Source organism: Globicephala melas, chromosome 14, assembly GCF_963455315.2.
Source record: "Globicephala melas chromosome 14, mGloMel1.2, whole genome shotgun sequence".
Lineage (NCBI taxonomy): Eukaryota > Metazoa > Chordata > Mammalia > Artiodactyla > Delphinidae > Globicephala > Globicephala melas.
Window position 1 is genome coordinate 39,240,322 of NC_083327.1, and position 20,459 is coordinate 39,260,780.

The 20,459-nt window shown below is 40.1% G+C and overlaps 1 protein-coding gene across 1 annotated transcript in view; it reads left to right on the top strand.

Annotated features, from left to right (window-relative positions):
* The window catches only part of LOC115866882 (uncharacterized), a 117,233-nt gene that overhangs the window by 22,917 nt on the left and 73,857 nt on the right, over positions 1 to 20,459 (top strand). Inside the window, exons 2-6 of the mRNA XM_060283504.1 lie at positions 4,005 to 4,168; positions 7,792 to 7,902; positions 15,318 to 15,512; positions 16,586 to 16,739; positions 18,027 to 18,184. The gene's annotated coding sequence lies outside the window, so the exon portion shown is untranslated. The remainder of the gene's footprint in view (positions 1 to 4,004; positions 4,169 to 7,791; positions 7,903 to 15,317; positions 15,513 to 16,585; positions 16,740 to 18,026; positions 18,185 to 20,459) is intronic.

Sequence of the window (20,459 nt, forward strand, 5' to 3'; positions counted from 1 at the left end):
AATAACCTTACACCAAAAAAAATCAACTTAGATGAAATGCTCTTTTAAAAAATATTAAAATGAATATAAAAAAGAAACAAAAATGTGAATAATCATAATCTGTTAAAAATATTGGATCTGTAATTTAAAACCCTCCCATAAAGAAAATTTCAGGCTGAGATGTTTCACAGGTGAATTATTCCAAACATTTAAGGAAGAAATAATACCAACCTTAAACTTTCTCAGAATATAGAGGAGAAAGGAACAGTTCACAACATTTTTTTAAGAGGGTAGTATAATCTTGATACCAAAACCTGACATGAACATTTTAAGAAAATGACAGGCCAATTGTTCTCATGAACATAAATGCAAAAATCCTAAACAACAGTAGCAAAATGAGTCCATTTTTCTTTAAAAAACAAAAAAAGATAACAGATCATTGCCAAGTGGGATTTATTCCAAGAAAGCAGTTTTGTATTAACAATAGAAAATCTGTGAAATTCACCACATTAAAAAAATAAATGAGGAAAGTCACATGGCTACCTTAATAGATGCTGAAGAAGCAATTGACACAATTCAATACCCATTCAAGAAAAACAAAACAAAGCTCTCGGTAAACTAGAAGTAGATGCAGGTTATCCAATTCAGAACATCAAATATATGTCTTGTGTGTCCCCTCACCCAACTAAAGGTCATGTTCTGTAGCCACACTGAGGAGAAAACACTAATGTGTTTGTCTGAAAAATGCCTAGGGGATGGTGGAACTGACTTGGAAGGAACCAGGGTCCTTGAATGTCCAAGAGGAGCAGACAGTTTACACACATTTACCAAACACATTACATTAGACACATTTAAACAATTTTTTTCTTTAAGCCACTGATGACTGTCTTTTTGTTAAAACAGTTAGTCTTACCCTACTGATCCAGGAGATGGTGTATAATGTGTCACAGGAGAAATTTCATTTGTACACAGGAAGAACATGTTGATGATCAAAGATGACCAAACATAGGGCTTCCCTGGTGGCACAGTGGTTGAGAGTTCACCTGCTGATGCAGGGGACACGGGTTCGTGCCCCGGTCCGGGAAGATCCCCCATGCTGCGGAGCGGCTAGGCCCGTGAGCCATGGCCGCTGAGCCTGTGCGTCTGGAGCCTGTGCTGCGCAGCAGGAGAGCCCACAACAGTGAGAGGCCCGCGTACTGCAAAAAAAAAAAAAAGATGACCAAGCATCAAAAATGGTTTACCCAGCGAAGTTATGGAGTACCTTGCAGATCTTTGTGAAGAAGATTGAATTGCCCCATGGTGATACAGGGCCAGCTTGCTCACAGTTTAAATTCTATTCTAGCATTTGCTAGAATAAAAATCATTGTTTTATTTTGGTACCTATCACATTACCAAATTTTAGGGGTTTTAAAAATGTTCAGAACTGTGCTGATTTATGTGTTTTGATAGATGGGCTTTATCCATTTACATTTATTATAGTTACTGATATATTTGAACTTATTTCTACCATACTTCTTTTTGTTTCCTTTTTTCTCTTTTCCTGCCTTCTACTGGATTTAAAAGACCCATTTCCTATCCCTCACCCCTGCTTGTTTGGGAAGCTCTGTGTTGCACTTCCATTCTTTTGGTAGTCACTTTGAAGTTTTTGACATGCATTATACATTTCCCTATAAGACTGAAGTTATTCATTATTTCTCTTCTAAACATTCCTGCTTTAACCCCATTGAAGCCCACTTTACCTATTAAACACCCTCAAACCCTACTCAAGCTAATCTTACCATCTTTTCCTTAGAGCTTAGATTGTACCACTTTTTAAACCCACTTTTAAAAAGGGGGGGGTTGGTTTGTTTGTTTATAGTCGATAGTTAATTAAATGTATTTATTTTTTAAAAGACACTATTGAAACAATTCTTGAGAATCTCTTTTCTGAGACGTTAAATGAGGGCCCAGTGCCTGTCTCACGCAGAGTAGGTGCTCGATAAACGGAACCCATCTTTCCCTCTCCCAAAATAAACTGTTGTGTCCCTAGAGCCTGTCATACAGAGTGAAGTAAGTCAGACAGAGAAAAACAAATACCGTATGCTAAGACATATATATGGAATCTAAAAAAAAAAGTGGTCATGAAGAACCTAGGGGCAAGATGGGAATAAAGACGCAGACCTACTAGAGAATGGACTTGAGGACACGGGAAGGGGGAAGGGTAAGCTGGGACAAAGTGAGAGAGTGGTAGTGTATATATGGACATATATACACTACCAAATGTAAAATAGATAGCTAGTGGGAAGCAGTCTCATAGCACAGGGAGATCAGCTCGGGTGTTTTGTGACTGCCTGGAGGGGTGGGATAGGGAGGGTGGGAGGGAGGGAGATGTAAGAGGCAAGAGATATGGGGATATATGTATATGTATAACTGATTCACTTTGTTATAAAGCAGAAACTAACACACCATTGTAAAGCAATTATACTCCAATAAAAAGTTAAAAATAAATAAATAAACAGTTGTTTGTCTCTTTAACACTAGCCATGAGTGCTCAGCAGGCATAGATTCCTCTGGGTTGGATGCATTTCACGGACAGTTGGCAAAGACCAACCTCTCCTTATGTTAATTTTGTGAATACTGTACTTGACTGTGTAACAAGCTAAATGATGCAGGATTAAATGTTCTCATTTCTGAGCTGTGAAGTGTTGAAAGTGATCAGGAAATAAGGGCAGAATATCCATCCTTTGGGAGAAGAATGTCAGTCTGTGTTGCTGCCCCTCTTGGCTGCTGGTTGGAATGCAGCTGTTAAGGCAGCTGTTTAACTGTTTGCCCAACTTGAAAGGACACTGCCAAGTGGCAAATACTTTTCATAACAACATTTTACTTTTGCTGAGAACAACAACAGTGCATTTTACTGAGCTCCAGCAGTGTGCCAAACATGACAGATTTATAACTCTGCAGGTTCACAACCTAGACTGAACACAATGCTCATTTCCATTTTTAATATTTATAAAAAGAATGAATAGGCTCCCAAAGGTAACCTCTACACAAAACATCTCTACATCTTTCCTATTTGTTGAAAGGGCAGCAGAGTAACTTGAGAAAATGAAATACCTCTGAAAATGAAAATCTTAGAAATGTCAAAGGAAAAAAGGAAAGTTTAAATATTTTACCCCTTCTTGTGACTTTACCCCTTCTCATCCAGGACAGATGAGGGCAGCAGTAGCACAAGAAACACATCATCTACTGAATCTCCTGCAATTCGTGGGTCTCATTCTGGGTCATGAAGTTAATCGATGTTGTTCATTAAAATATTGACACTAAGTACTTAGCAAACAATTGTGTTGAATCTGACAGGCTGTGAACTGGGGTGGCAGTGGGGGTAGGAGGTGGTTATCAACTATTTTATTTCATTGTAAAAGCTATGTGACAAATATCAGCATTCAGAATTAAGAAAACACATTCAAATGCGTAAGTGTGATTTTCTTCCAAACCCAAAAGTACATGGATCATGATCATACGACATAGACCTGCACCCTCAGTCTATTACCCGTTGTCAGAAGCTCATGCCTTCAAAAAGGCTTATGGAGATATACTTTAGGCAAGTAGAGGGATCCTGCGCACACCTCTTGTTTGTTCCAGCTGAAGTGGTATTAGAAAGCAGCAGTAACCACCACTCATAACATTTAGTGTGTAATCCCCTTTACAGCCTTTATGAAGACAACAGAAGTCAGGCAGGGTGGATGCAAACTCATTTAATAAACCCTCACAGTCAAAGCTGGAACAGAGATGTTTCTAAAGGTGAGCTGGGCTGAACAAAGATGGTCAATGGATATTCTAACCTATGTTATGTTTTCTCTACTGTTTACCAAATGGTAATTAACTTGTAAATGACAGCAGTCTGGTCCAGCTGTTTCTCCAAATTACAAAAACCTACATTTCGACAAAACTGACATGATTTCTTGGACAATGATAGACAAAGTCCCATGCACTGGTTAATGGTCACTGAGGAAGTCAGCCACAAATTTTTTCTCTCTTTTTTTCAGGGATCAGAAAATTAGTAAATGCAAACCATGGATGAAAGTTATAAGATTGCTTCCACAGAAAGGATCCAGGTGTTGGAAAAAGAACTGGCTGTACAATTGACAGAACTGAAGTCTGAGACACAAGAACAGGGGACTCTTCAGGGGTCAACTCATCGAGCTTACAGGTAAATAAGGGCAGTGTGAAGGCATGGTCTTAGGGGCTTTAACCCCTACTCTCATCCCATAGTCTCCATCAGAACCCCCTCTCCTTTTTACATGGACAGTTGGCATCATCTCAAGCTCAGACTTAACTGCTGCCCCTAAGGTTTTCCTATATTCTAGAATTGTCAAGGCATTTAGAGGCAATGTGCTACCAAGGAAGAAGGAAAAGTGCTCTTACATCTCACAAATATCATTGTCTTAAAGTTCCAGAAGCTACTATACAAATCATAGTCAATGAAATCTCATTTTCTCCAATGATATTTTAACTGAATTTGACCTTGATTTTGATGAGAAATTTCAAAACGAAAATAATGTGAGGTGTTTGATAATGAATTCTGCAAAATGATGTTCTGTTAGGAGCTATTCTATAGGTAAATGCTGCCAACCATAGCAATCAAATTCTTTTAGAGAGACAGGGTAGCCAATTCAGCCCTCATGGGCCCAGGACATTCAAACTCCTCTGTTTCTGCTACTGCCACAATTGATCAAGAGGAGCAGTTATAAGGACCCTTTTAGGTTGAGTAGCTGAGTAAACACAATGTGGATGGTGAAGGTTGGAGAGGGAAGGTCTGGAGAAGAAGCAGGAAATAGGTGCATTAGTACCTCCTTCCAAAGATGATTCTGAAGAACCAGTATTTAGTGTATTTTATAATTTGGTATTTAAAGCCCTGAGGTATATGAAGCAGATCAAGATTGTGTGATGAAGTGGAAAGGGAATGGAACCATGCAAGTCGTAATTTCTCCCAGCTTTTGTTCCTTTATTTGAAAGGTTAAAAATATGTACCTTGCCTACCTTATAAAGGTCAGTTGAGATCATGCATGCTAAAGCACTTTGAAAACTATAAAACACCATGCAAAGATCAAATGTTGATATTGTTAAAACTTAAATGTCAGGGTGTCAGGCAAGGGGCTGCCCACTGTGCATTGTGGTAAGAAAGGTTTTCTGAAGTCCCTTTTAGGACAGAGTGATGGCAAATCTCTGGATACCTGTATTTCTCCACTCCCCAAAACCACCAAACACTGGACCTGAAGAATCTAACTATTAATCCAACAAACATTTATTGATCACCTTCTGTTTGCCAGGTGTTGTGCTTGGTTCTGGAGTCCATGGAAAATATCCACTCCTGATAATAACTTTAGAATTCTCATTTCCTCCTAGACTACAAAATCTATTGAGAACTGGAGGATAACTGTGCCTTAGTCATCTTTCCTTCCACCCTCCCTCCCTCCCTCCCTTCCTTCTTTCCTTCCTAGCTTCCTTCCTTCTTTCCCATTCTTTCCCTCATCTTGCCCCCATAAGCCCAGGTCTTTGTGGTTGTTAAGTGCTTCATAGATGCTTGCCGAATACATAGATGAATGAATGTATGTTGATGTATGTTGATGAACAAATGAGTGAATCTCTTTTTTTGGCTTGATGTACATACCGTGTTCACCAATCTCTTTTAGGTCATTCGCAGACACTTTGGGGTTAAAGGAAAGGCATGGTCTGAGCATGGTCTAAGCAAGAGTGGGTCAGAGAACTAAACCCAGAACCCCACCCAATCTCCCAGCATGCCAAAGAATTAGAAGACCAAAGGGCAGGGAAGGGATGGGTTTCTTCTGTTTCTCTGACTGCCTTTAGTAGCTGGTCCCCTTTCTAGGTGGTTACTGGTTCTCCACCTCCATGAGGCTGCAGCCAGAATTCAGGTACCCAGTAATCACAGAAGTTATACCTTTGATTTATTAATGCTTTTACCCTTTCAGAGCTTGTGTCTTTTTTCCATCAAAACCAAGACATAGGGCTTCCCTGGTGGCGCAGTGGTTGAGAGTCCGCCTGTTGTTGCAGGGGACACGGGTTCGTGCCCTGGTCAGGGAAGATCCCACATGCCGCGGAGCGGCTGGGCCCATGAGCCATGGCCGCTGAGTCTGCGCGTCCGGAGCCTGTGCTCTGCAACGGGAGAGGCTACAACAGTGAGAGGCCCGCGTACCGCAAAAAAAAAAAAAAAAAAAAACAAGACGTGAGGAGATAAGGGAAGGCATTATTCCAACTGCAGTTGTGAATTCAACACAAATGGATCAAGCTTAGCCTCACGTGGCTGAGGGACCTCCTGACTGTCAGCCTGGTGTTCGTTTCACAGGACCACTGCCTCCAGTGAGGTGAACTGCTGGCAAGTCTATTTTTATCTTCCCTTAAAACTTATCCATGGGGACTGATAACAGTCATATGAACATTAACCATACTTTACTGACTACAGTCCCCCTCAGATCTCAAGGTGGTTTCTCACATGTGTTCCAGAACTATCTCCTGTGGCTCCCTTGCCAGTGTTCCCGAAGTCCCATCTTAAGGAAGTAACATCTGCTCCATGGTTGCAATGTTCCCAAAGCTGCCAAGCCTTGGGGTGTATCTTACACCCAATGGGGAGAGCGCTCCTCTTCCTGATCCAGGATCCAACCTCTTATCAGGCCCCAGGCAGTGCTGCTTGTACCTCCTCATGTCAGAGCCTTTGGTACAAACAACTTCCTCATGATTGGGCCTGGACAACAGTCAGAGGGTGCTTAAGCAGACACTTCTGCTATGCTTTTCCTAGGGATAAATAATTTTTCTGAAGCAGAAAGTTTGGTGAAAATAATTTCCAAAGTATTTCATGTTTGATATTTAAGGGTCATTTTCACCCTCTAGATAATTGAGCAAGAGCACAAAAATAAAAACATTTTGTTTAAATTATTAAATAATGATTTTATGTGTCAGCTACGGTAAGATAGAGGTCAGATAAGCACAGTAGTTGTTAGAAATGTGGTTACTGAAGGAAATATGGGTGGGGGAAAGAAACATCCTTACTATTGTCAGAAATAAAGAGGTAAATCAGGGGTAGAAGAAAGACCATGTTTGTATGAGAAGGAGAGAAAAACTGGCCCAGGGAAAGGTTTAACCGGCATGAGGTGTACACAAGAGAGATTCTGACTAAGACAGAAACTTGTGGCCTTTACATGCCCCCAACATTCCCGTATAATACGATACACTTATTTAGAAATGAGCAGTTGTGGAGTTACAGATTAATCAGGGCCTATCTTTAATCTGATTTATTATAGCTTCTATAATTACAGCTTCTATTGCATAAAACTTTCTGCAGCTCTGTTCAAATGCCAAAGGACATTTCTTACTTTCAAAGAGAAAGGGAACTGGCTCTAAAGAAAACTTTACAGATGAGTAGAACAGTGGGCTATTTCAACACAACAATAAATTAGAATTTGCTAACTTGTTGGAAACTGTTAGCAGGGAAAGCTTATTTTTGCAAACAAACAGCTGATCTTATTGACAGTAGTTACAAAGACAGAACAGCCCAATATTCAGCTCACTGCTGGATCAGAGCAGGCCAATACTTCTTTGGAGAGATCTGATTTTTGTAGTGTTTTAAACTTTACAGTTCCTTGATTTGTGATGTTAAAATTCATTATTTGGAAATTCATTATATGTAACAGCATAATGTGTTATATAAAAACTATCATAAATTATATGCCATTTTCCGTCATAGACCCTGATAGTTTTATTTCCTTCTTTCCTTTTGTTTGCTTGCTCCGTTCCCCACACCCCCAACCCCGGGTTCAGGTGGCTGAGTCAAAACCCCTTGTTATTCAAGCAGATGTCATGCAGAGGGAGCTAGAGAGCTGCCTAAGGAGAGAGTACACTCCTGAAAATTTACCTTTGCTTCTGTTGCAGGTAAGAGTCATTTTGCAATTTGAAAAGTAGATCTGGAATTTGGTGGAAATGTATGAACAAAGCTGGCTTTCTGGCATGTCCTCTGGCCAGGGTAGGATTTTCTCTATATGTGTGGTTTGCAGAACTTGGTTAATATAAATGCTCTTCTTTGTTAGAGACCCATGCCATTTAAGTTCAGCTTAGTTATAGTCACTAAACAATTGACTAAGTTTCTACTAGTTACTCCCTGTGCTGGTATTATGAAGCAATACAACATTGACTAAGATAGTCGCAGACCTCAAAAACTGTTGGCTGACCTAGGGAAGATTCTGGAAATCTCTCTTAAGAAAATAACTCACAACCTGGGGGGAAAGATTTTCCATAAAGATTATTATTGCAGCATTATAATAAAAGTGAAAAAAGTTGGAATTGCCTAAAATTAATCCATTTACATTTAAGGTAGTTATCAGTATGTATGTTCCTATTACCATCTTCTTAATTGTTTGGGGTTTGTTATTGTTGGTCTTTTCCTTCTCTTGTGTTTCCTGCCTAGAGAAGTTCCTTTAGGATTTGTTGTAAAGCTGGTTTGGTGGTGCTGAATTCTCTTAGCTTTTGCTTGTCTGTAAAGGTTTTAATTTCTCCATCAAATCTGAATGAGATCCTTGCTGGGTAGAGTAATCTTGGTTGTAGGTTTTTCCCTTTCATCACTTTAAATATGTCCTGCCACTCCCTTCTGGCTTGCAGAGTTTCTGCTGAAAGATCAGCTGTTAACCTTATAGGGATTCCTTTGTATGTTATTTGTTGCTTTTCCCTTGCTGCTTTTAATATTTTTTCTTTGTATTTAATTTTTGATAGTTTGATTAATATGTGTCTTGGTGTATTTCTCCTTGGATTTATCCTGTATGGGACTCTTTGTGCTTCCTGGACTTGATTGGCTGTTTCCTTTCCCATATTAGGGAAGTTTTCAACTGTAATCTCTTCAAATATTTTCTCAGTTCCTTTCTTTTTCTCTTCTTCTTCTGGGACCCCCTATAATTCGAATGTTGGTGCGTTTAATGTTGTCCCAGAGGTCTCTGAGACTGTCCTCAGTTCTTTTCATTCTTTTTTCTTTATTCTGCTCTGCAGTAGTTATTTCCACTATTTTATCTTCCAGGTCACTTATCCATTCTTCTGCCTCAGTTATTCTGCTATTGATTCTTTCTAGAGAATTTTTAATTTCATTTATTGTGTTGTCCATCATTGTTTGTTTGCTCTTTAGTTCTTCTAGGTCCTTCTTAAACGTTTCTTGTATTTTCTCCATTCTATTTCCAAGATTTTAGATCATCTTTACTATCATGACTCTGAATTCTTTTACAGGTAGACTGCCTATTTCCTCTTCATTTGTTTGGTCTGGTGGGTTTTTACCTTGCTCCTTCATCTGCTGCATATTTCTCTGTCTTCTCATTTTGTTTAACTTACTGCGTTTGGGGTCTCCTTTTTGCAGGCTGCAGGTTCGTAGTTCCTGTTATTTTTGGTGTCTGCCCCCAATGGGTACGGTTGGTTCAGTGGGTTGTGTAGGCTTCCTGGTGGATGGGACTGGTGCCTGTGTTCTGGTGGATAAGGCTGGATCTTGTCTTTCTGGTGGATAGGACCGTGTCCAGTGGTGTGTTTTGGGTGTCTGTGAACTTATGATTTTTGGCAGCCTCTCTGCTAATGGGTGGGATTGTGTTCCTGTCTTGCTAGTTGTTTGGCATAGGGTATCCAGCACTGTAGCTTGCTTGTTGTTGAGTGGAGCTGGGTCTTAGCGTTGAGATGGAGATCTCTGGGAGAGCTTTCGCCGATTGATATTACGTGGGGCTGGGAGGTCTCTGGTGGACCGATGTCCTGCACTCAGCTCTCCCACCTCAGAGGCTCAGGTCTGACACCCGGCCAGAGCACCAAGAACCTGTCAGCCACTTGGCTCAGAAGAAAAGGGAGAAAAAAAAAAAAGACAGAAAGAAAAAAAATAAAGTTATTAAAATTAAAAATTAAAAAATTATTAAAAATAAAATATAAAAAAGAAAGAAGAGAGCCATCAAACCAAAAAACAAATCCACCAATGATAACAAGCACTAAAAACTATACCAAAAAAAAAAAAAACCAGACAGAACCCGAGGACAAATGGTGAAAGCAAAGCTATAAAGACAAAATCACACAAAGAAGCATACACATACACACTCACAAAAAGAGAAAAAGAAAAAAAATATACATATATTTTAAAAAAAGACAGCAACCAAATCAATAAACAAATCTACCAGTGATAATAAACTCTAAATGCTAAACTAAAATAAACATAAAACCAGAAACAAATTAGATGCAGAAAGCAAACCCCAAGTCTAAAGTTGCTCCCAAGGTCCACTGCCTCAATTTTGGGATGATTCGTTGTCTATTCAGGTATTCCACAGATGCAGGGTACATCAACTTGATTGTGGAGATTTAATCCACTGCTCCTGAGGCTGCTGGGAGAGATTTCCCTTTCTCTTGTTTGTTCGCACAGCTCCTGGGGTTCAGCTTTGGATTGGCCCTGCCTGTGTATGTAGGTCACCTGAGGGCATCTGTTCTTTGCTCAGACAGGATGGGGTTAAAGTAGCAGCTGATTAGGGAGCTCTGGCTCACTCAGGCCGGGGGGGAGGGAGGGGTACGGAATGCGGGGCGAGCCTGAGGCGGCAGAGGCCAGCGTCACGTTGCAACAGCCTGAGGCTCGCCATGTGTTCTCCCGGGGAAGTTGTCCCTGGATCACGGGACCCTGGCAGTGGTGGGATGCACTGGATCACGGGACCCTGGCAGTGGTGGGATGCACAGGCTCCCGGGAGGGGAGGTGTGGATAGTGACCTGTGCTCGCATACAGGCTTCTTGGTGGCTGCAGCAGCAGCCTTAACATTTTCATGCCCATCTCTGGTGTCTGCGCTGATAGACACTGCTCGCACCCGTCTCTGGAGCTCGTTTAGGCGGTGCTCTGAATTCCCTCTCCTCGTGCACCCCGAAACAATGGTCTCTTGCCTCTTAGGCAGGTCCAGACTTTTTCCCGGACTCCCTCCCAGCTCGCTGTGGCAGACTAGCCCCCTTCAGGCTGTGTTCACTCTGCCAACCCCAGTCCTCTCCCTGGGATCCAACCTCTGAAGCCCGAGCCTCAGCTCCCAGCCTCCGCCCGCCCTGGCGAGTAAGCAGACAAGGCTCTCGGGCTGGTGAGTGCTGGCGGCACCGGTCCTCTGTGCAGGAATCTCTCTGCTTTGCCCTCCGCACCCCTGTTGCTGCGCTCTCCTCCAAGGCTCCGAAGCTTCCCCCACCTCCCACTCCCCATCTCCACCAGTGAAGGGGCTTCCTAGTGTGTGCAAACTTTTCCTCCTTCACAGCTCCCTCCCAGAGGTGCAGGTCCCTATTCTTTTGTCTCTGTTTTTTCTTTTTTCTTTTGCCCTACCCAGGTACGTGGGGGTTTTCTTGCCTTGTGGGAAGTCTGAGGTCTTCTGCGAGCATTCTGTAGGTGTTCTGTAGGAGTTGTTCCACATGTAGATGTATTTCTGATGTATTTGTGGGGAGGAAAGTGATCTGCACATCTTACTCCTCCGCCATCTTGAAGGTCCCTCCTCCAAATATATTTTCTATCTTTATCCCTCCTTCTGGGACTCCAGTGATATATATGTTAAACTACTTCATATTGTTCCGTAAGTCATTGAGGCTCTGTTAAATCTTTTTCTGTCTTTTTTTCCCCCAGTGCTTCATTTTGTATAGTTTCTATTGCTATATCTTCAAGTTTACTAATCATTTCTTCTGCACTGTCTAATCTGCTGTTAATCACTTCCAATGAATTTTTTATTTCATATAGCTTTCATTTCTAGAAGTTCTATTTCATTATTTTTATTATATAAATTTATTTATTTTTATTTTTTTTGGCTACGTTGGGTCTTTGTTGCTGCACTCAGGCTTTCTCTAGTTGTGGCGAGCGGGGGCTACTCTTTGTTGCAGTGTGCGGGCTTCTCACTGCAATGGCTTCTTTTGTTGTGGAGCACAGGCTCTAGGTGTGCAGGCTTCAGTAGTTGTGGCACTCAGGCTCAGTAGTTTTGGCTCGCGGGCTCTAGAGCGCAGGCTCAGTAGTTGTGGCACACGGGCTCAGTTGCTTCGCGGCATGTGGGATCTTTCCAGGCCAGGGCTTGAACCCATGTCCCCTGCACTGGCAGGTGGATTCTTAACCACTGTGCTACCAGGGAAGTCCCTATTTCATTATTTTTAATAGTTTTCGTTTCTCTTCTTATGTTCACATTTTCCTTTCAATTCTTGAACATACTGAGCATACTAATAAAATCCCTTTTAAAGTCCTTGTTTGCTAATTTCCTCACTGGTGCCATTTCTGGGTCTGTTTCTCTTCATTAATTTTTCTCCTGCTTGTGGGTCATATTTTCCTGCTTCTTTGCATGTCTAGTCATTTTTTTGGACACTGGGCATTGCAGTTTTACATTACTGAATGCTGATTTTTTTTTGTATTCCTTTAAAGATGTTGGTCTTCATTCTGGTGGGCAATTAAGTTTTAGATCAGCTTCACACTTACAAGACTTGGTTTTTAAGCTTTGTTAGAGCAAGTTTAGAGTTACCTTTACTCTAGAGATAGTTTATTTTTCTTACTAAATTGTCACCCCTCTCATGTCTCTGCTGAATACCCCAGGTATTCAGTGAGGACTCTTCACCCTGTCTGACTGAAACGTGAACATCTCCTAGTCCTGTTTGAACTCTGAGAAGTGTTCAGTTTACAGTTCCCTAGTTAGTTATTCTTTGCACAGCCTCATGGAGTTTTGCTCTCTGTATTCAGGGCTTAATAGTCAGCAAAAAGCTCAAAGGGATCTCTATGCAGATTTCTGGAACCCTTTTTCTGCATAACTTTCTCCTCTCCAGTACTCTGCCCTGCAAACTCCAGCCGACTCAGCTTCCCAAACTTGATTTTGGAGAGACCATCGTGCTCTGCTTTCCTACTCTATGGTTCAAAAACTGCCTTCTTCAGGCAGAAAACCTGGGCTCATTTCATTTTTTTCCTTTCTCTCAAGGACAAGAGTCCTGCATTGTCTGTTGTCTCATGTCAGAAAACAGTTGCCTTGTGTAATTTGTCCTATATTCTAGTTGTTTATGATGGAAGGGTAAGTCTGGCCCTATTTATTCCATCATAGCCACTATTATTTTTATCAGAAATAAAATATTTTAAAAGAGTTGGCTTATCTGACTATCTTTAAGTATAAGTAAAATTCTTGGTCTAAGGTTAGAAGCTGTAATCTCACTTGTAATGTGCTTTGTATTTTAGAGTCATAAACTTCAGTTTAAAAGCAAACTTTTAAACTTAGCTTTAGATAATTTTATAGGCTTTTATGTCACTGCTAAAATTGTTCACCAACTGATAAATGAAACTACAATCTGTTGGAATGGCAAAATGCCTACTTGCTTCATTTAAATTTGAATGGTGAACCAGGTTTGGTTTTTTTGGTTTTGTTTTGTTTTTATCAGTTCCTCCCTCCCTCCCCACCCTCTTTAATTGGAGAGCTTTTCTCTCCAAATCAATTTTGAGACAGGTTTCTCAATTTTATTATCTTCATGTAGAAAATACATCTTTCCAAAACAATCAGACTTATTTTCCCATTATATGTGTTCTTAAGATTTAATCCAGTCTTCCTGTTATAATTGTATTCTAAGTGTTCATTTTTTCTTTCCACCTTTGGTAAGAATCTTAACCAAATAGCCTTTATTTATTTTTTTTAAATAACAATATGTACTCCACCCACCTTGCAACATCGTTGAGTTATATATATTTATTTATAAAGTAATATGTTTTAAATAGTAAATGTATACATGTAATTAGTAAATGTATAAGAATATATATGTATATGTAGAAAGTACTCTGTAAACCATGAAGCCCTATAAAAATTTGGGGTGCCATTATTTCCTCTTATTATGTATGCATTTGATTCACCTGTTTATGTATCTTACTATGCATCTATTCAGGGCAGAGTCTAGGTTGTAAATTGTTGAAGTACAAGATTCATGACTTTTGACAACCTGGGGGAGACTCCAGATAGTAAACTAAGCAAATGCTTAAAAAATGGCCTTTTGAGACTTCCAGTTCCACAAACATGAAGTAATGTCATTCCTCCAGGTTGTTCCTAAAAACTCCTGGACATAGCACAGAAAGCAAACATAGGAATATTTTGAAAGGTAGAAAGAAGTTGGGCTGCTTTCCTAAGGGATCTTAGGACTTGAGAAATGACATGGTGGTTAAGTGTTAATTTTTCTTGTTGTTGTTAAAGTATTATACAACGAGAATTACCCAGCTGGCCCAGAGTAAATATTTACACATGCTTAGGTGGAAGAGATTTTGCCATCACAGTAAGATCATGGAGCCACTTTATCCTTTTTATAAGGTAGGAGGCCCATGAACAGAACCTATGGGCTATTATTAGGTATAGTCATCATGCTTGTACATTATACCTCTAGACTTATTCATCCTACATAACTGTAAATTTGTACCCTTTGGCCAACATCTCCCCTTTTCCCCCGGCCCCCCAGCCCCTGGCTACCACTGTTCTATTCTCTGCTTTTATGAGTTCGACTTTTTTTTTTCAGCTTCCACATACAAAGGATACCATACAGTATTTGTCTTTTTCTCTGGCTTATTCCACTTAGCATAATGTCTTCCATATTTATTCATGTTGTTACAAATATTAGGATTCCTCTCTTCCTCATGGCTGAATAATACTCCATTATATGTGTATGTACCACATCTTCTTTATCCATTCATCCATCAACAGACTCTTAGGTTTTTATATTTTGGCTATGGTGAATAATGCTGCAGTTGAACATGGGAATACAGATATCTCTTCAAGATACTGATTTTGTTTTCTTTGGATGTATACCCAGAAGTGGAATTGCTGGATCATATGGTAGTTCTGTTTTCAATTTTTTGAGGAATTTCCATACTGTTTACATAATAGATGTACCAGTTTACATTCCCACAGTGTATCTTGTCAATTTCTTTTAAAGTGGTAGCTAAAGATGGGAAGGGAACTAGTGGCTGCCTTTACTTGCCAGTTCTGCCTGTGGCAGAAGATAATGGTACCTATTTTTAAGAATGAGATTTGAAGGAAGCTTTATATTATAGAAAATACATTTTTCTTCATAGGCTATAGGTAAAAATCTAAGAAGTCAACTCCAGTTACTAAATATCCTTGTGCACTGACTCTTTGCTGGGTCACTCTCCTTCAGAGTCCTAAGAATGTGACTGATCACTGTCCTTGTCAGTCAAATTCAGAATATGGAAGAATTTTGATATTCCCAAAGCCTCTTATTTGGTTCCCAAACAGTATTACACTGTACTTGGAAGCAAATGACACAAGAAATAAGGCTTGTAAATAACCAAGTTCTGTCTTTGCATCTCTCTTAAACAGAAACAAGTTGCCTACATTATGCAGGAGTACAATGTTGCCCTTCAGAGAGCTGATAGATTGTCTGTTGCAGGAGAAAACTTCCTTATGGGAAAAAACAATCCTCCTAACTTAGTGGCACAGGAAGACCTGACTGTTTACACAAATTAGTTATTGTGTCACCTACCCTCACTCAAGACTATTCACCACTACCTGCAGGTACGTGAAACAGTTATATGATGATGCAGTGCCTTCCCAGGATGGGCAGCACATTGTTTTCTCACACCTCTCACTTAGTTTTTGATTGTCAGTTTCTGTGTTCCATCCGCCTTACAAATGACAAGAAAATAATGGGTCACTAGCTTTTTTCTTTGAGACCTTTGAAACTTTTTTCTTTTGGAAGCTTGCTCTAATGAAATTACTCCATTTAGCTTTTTCAAAGATGTTTCTGTTAAACTATTTCATATTCACGCTATAAGTTCTTGTTTTCATGCTCTTGTTCTGGATTTATGCTGTCTAATGTAGATCCACTTTTTTATTCAGCAACATCTAGTGAGGGTCTAATTTATGCTAGGTACATATCCTGGGCCATGTAGGGAATATATAATCTTTGCTGAAAAGTAAGTGGGTCACAGGATGGTAGGAAAAAGGGCAAGTAAATAGTCAACTTAAATACAGTGTGGTAAGTATAATCACAGAGTAAAGAGAGTCACAGAGGAGAGGCCCTAACACAAGATAGAGGCATCAGAAAGCAGTGATGTGATCACGTTTGTTTTAGAAAGATTACTATTTTGCCACCTAATCTTTTCTTACTCCTCTATACTTCATCTCACTGATACAACCAACCACGAAACCTGGCTATCATCCTGACAATATCCCTTCCCCAATCAGTCACTATGGGATCTACCTCTGAATCATCTCTCCCCTGTCACATGGTATAGTAATGATAGTAATGATCTGCTTATAAGTCCTGGGTCCCCCACTAAACTCTGAACTCTTTGAATTTGGTCCATATCTTACTTATCTTTGTATCTCTAGCACCTCACACAATGCCTTGTCCGTTATGGGTGGTTGATCAATGTAGACCTGCCTAGAGGTTAAGGCCACTTAGAGGTGGTGATATCACCAGGTCCCCCAGCTTCAGATTTACCTTTCATGATTGGGCAAGTTACTGAGGCCCACCTCCACCTCCTTCCTCCTCTACAAAGTCAAGGGCTGCTCCTGAAACAAAGTCTGGAAGCTTCTGTGAGAACTGAGTTGATGTGTGATCTCTTGGTTGTCCCCTTCTGTAGGCCCTCCAGTATTTGCCCATCTCCAAAGTGCTGAGTGTAGCTGTTGATGAAGTCCCCAGTGTTGGTCAGGAAAATGAAAAGGTCCCTGTCAATGACATTGACCCTAACATCCAGGGTTCTGTATCTCCAGGCTCTATGAATACCAGCGTTTCAGGTAAGAAGTCTTCTTTCCCCTTGGGAAATGTGGAAAAAAGAAGATTGTGATTTTGCACATGTGCTGTTTTGTCACCTGATCTTGCTTGAAATTTCTCTATATACCAAAAAGTTATATATATATTTTTTTTATTTGGCCACACCACTCAGCCTGTGGGATCTTAGTTCCCCAACCACAGGTGGAACCTGGGCCTCAGCAGTGAAAGCACTGAGTCCTAACCAGTGAACCACCAGGGAATTCCCCAAAATTGTATCTTCTTAATTAACAAGTGTTAATTTAGTATTTTCTGATGGAAGAAAATAACAAACACTTCCCTTAGAAATTATCATCTCCATCCTGGGGACTTCTGGCAGTCCAGTGGCTAAGACTCCACATTTCCGATGCAGGGGGTGCGTGTTCGATCCCTGGTCAAGGAATTAAGATCCCATATACCATGTGGGGCTGCCAAAAAAAAAGAAAAGAATTTATTATCTCCATCTTTATAACTAGACAATTAAAATAGAGGAGAAAAGCAATGAACTTGAAGTTGGGAGTACTGAGCTCTAGGCCTATTCTGTTGTGGCCTCACTGTGAGCCTACATGTTTAAGTCATTTCATCTCCTTGGGCCTCAATTTACTCATCTCCATAATAAACCTTTCAGATGAAGTGATCTCTAAGGTTCTTTTCATTTTTAATTTTACATGATTTTTAAAGACTTTGCTTATCTGAATCAATTTAGTAGTCTTCTTGCCCTTACCTTGTATTACAGATGACTTAGAAACCTGATCAGGTTTTCACTCTGCGTGATAAATTTACCAGGTGCAGCTGGAGAGGCAGCCAACCCAGCTGTGGGGAATCAGAGAAAGCATCTCCCGGGGGAAGTCCAACCTGGGTGCTTAGAGATGAGTAGGAGTGAGCCAGGTGAAAGGAGGTGAAGGTTCTCAGCTTCTCCTAATTTGTTTGTTAACTTATAAATCATATTCTTTGTTTACCCCAAAGGACTATAGGTAGTTCTGTTCCCACTAAGTCATTCCCCAAAAGATATGTTGAGTTTCTCCTGCAGACTGTGAGAAGGGAGGGTCCTGGCTACCTCCCCCAGAAAGCCAGCACCAAGAATTTGTCAGATAGGCCTGGCTGAGTGTGGGACAGTCTACAGATTGTGGAAGAGAAGGTTGGGCATGGAGCAGAATGGTCTTCCCCATCAGCAGAAGAGGTCCTGACTCCAGTTATCTCAAAGGACTCTCCTTTTTCTCTCCCTGACTGGTGTTCATTGGTGTTAATGCTCTTGATTTTGGATTTTTTTTCAGGGCCAACAAGAACAGAAGCTGCTTTCTTTCTGCCCCAACACACAACAGAAACAGAAGAACTGAAACCTCAGCTGAGGCTCCTGCTCTCCCATTTCAGTATCCCATATGACATGGAAGAGCTAAGGGATGCTTCTAAGGAGATAGAACTTTTTTCCTTGGTACTTTATGGATTCTTTCTTAATACAAATATAGGTGTTCATAAAAGAAAATACTAGTATTTGCCACAAAGTTGAATATTCATACTGCCACAATTGTTTCTAGAGTGATAAAATGTAATAAGTGAAATTTAGACTAGCAGTTGAACTTTCTCTCTGTAAGAGTTATGAGCCCCTTGAATATCCAGGCCAGAGAGATTGTAGGATTATTTTTCAGTGGAATTTAAAGAAAATGGTAGGTTATAATCCATAGTAGATAATGTAGACATAGCCAAGATTTGGCAGTTTTATATTGTGGAGTTGTTTAGTGTCTAAAGCCCTTTGATTATCAGAAAGTGTTCCAATAGCTCTCCTATTGGCAAAATTCTTTATATTCAATAGAGTGTATATTGTGTAGTGATTTTTAAAGTCATGCAGTCTAGTCTGCTATCACATGGCGTTGCACCTCCTTGAAAAAAAATCATCCTATCAGAAGCCATGTTAAAACTTGTTTCAAAGGGAAAAATAGGATTGTATATAGAGAACCTCGAATTTACAATAATAAAGTTTTCAGCCAGAGTTTCAACATAAAGATATTTTTCTAGCTCTGGGTGTATAATATTGGTAAATATATATATTTGTTAGGTAAAAATGGTAAGTTGATTAATCCAAAAAGGCAAAGATCAAATCTGTATGTTTTTGAACACTTTTCGTGTAAGAAGGAGCCACTGTTTCATCACCATTTGCTTTGACCTTGCAGTTTTGCATCCATGTGTGTTTGTTCCAGCATTATTTTCCTAGGATTATTTTTATTAGTATGTAACATAGACTCTTTAAGCTCACTGAAACCAGTGGTATTACATGTCCTCTGGTTTCTTTGAAGGTGATGATGTTTAGCTTTTGTCTTTCTTTTCATAGCAACAGCAGCACTGTCTTCAGTAAAGAGTGCTTCTATGGGAATATCCTCACCCTCATTATCAGCGTATTATGATAGACGAAAACCAGAATCAGAACAAGGTGGTGTTTAAAAAGAGTCCAAATAAATAAAAGTAGCTTATGGCACAGTAGACTATCATCGGTGATAACAAAAGAACATGAGGCTACAGAGCCCTCCCACAGAGCAGCCCTGTCCCCAAAGGATAGCTTGTCTTCTTTATATAGAGATAGTTTCTACTTTTGATTTTCTTATAACAGTATTATGCGCAATGCTAATTGTGCTTCCAAGATAATCACACTACAACAAATTTTTTGTGTAGGAAGAATTTCTACAAACAGGAAGAGTGTTTATTTTGGTTCTCTAATGCCCTAGAGCAGCGTCAGCAAACTACAGCCTATAGCCCACCACCTAGTTTTTTTGCAATAAAGTTTTATTGGAATACAGCCATGCCATTTCATTTATGTACTGTCTGTGGCTGCTTTCCACTATAACTGCAGAGTTGAGTAGTTGCAAAGAGACCATGTGGTCTGCAAAGTCTAAAATATTTACTATCCGGCCCTTTAGGAAAAAGTTTGCCACCCTAGCCTTAGACTAGCGCTGTCTCATCGAACTTCCTGCACTGAGGGGTATGATCTGTGTCTGTCCGATGTGTTAACACTAGTCACATGTGGCCTTTGAGCACTTGAGATGTGGGTAGAGTAAATGAACTAAATTTTAAATTTTATTTAATTTTAATAAATTTGCATTTAAATGTTAAATAGCCACATGTGGCTGGGGCAACAGTATTGGACAGCACAGCCTGGGAGGTACCAGCATTAACTGGAAGAATCTTTAGCTCTGTGACTCACTGAACTTACTTATTCCAGAAACCTTTGTTGAGGCCCTAGTGTGTGCCAGCACTGTGGTAGGTTCTCTCTCTCTCTCTCTCTCTCTCTCTCTCTTTGTCCTTTTCTCTGCCTGTCTTTCTGTCTGTCTCAGTCTGGAACTGAGATGTGAGGGGTTTGACTGAGGTACCTTAAAGATTTTTAACAGGCCCCAGCATCTGGACCCTTCTCTCTAGCAATATCCTGGTCAGGCTTCTAGGAGCAGGATTTATCTAACCCTTAGATTTTCTCATTTACCAGGTGCCAGGAAAAGGGAATGTGTTTCCAAAGATGGACAGTTTACTTCCCACTTATGGTCCAACTCAAAATACATATAAATAAATATATTAAATTATTTCTAAACTTCAGAGCAGATACTTGGAACAAGTAACACGACACACAGTTATGGTAATGGGCTGACTGAATACATGTGCCCCTTAGGTATATACCTTTAAGGTCCTGTTACTGTCATAAAATCATGTTTTATGAATTAGTTTGA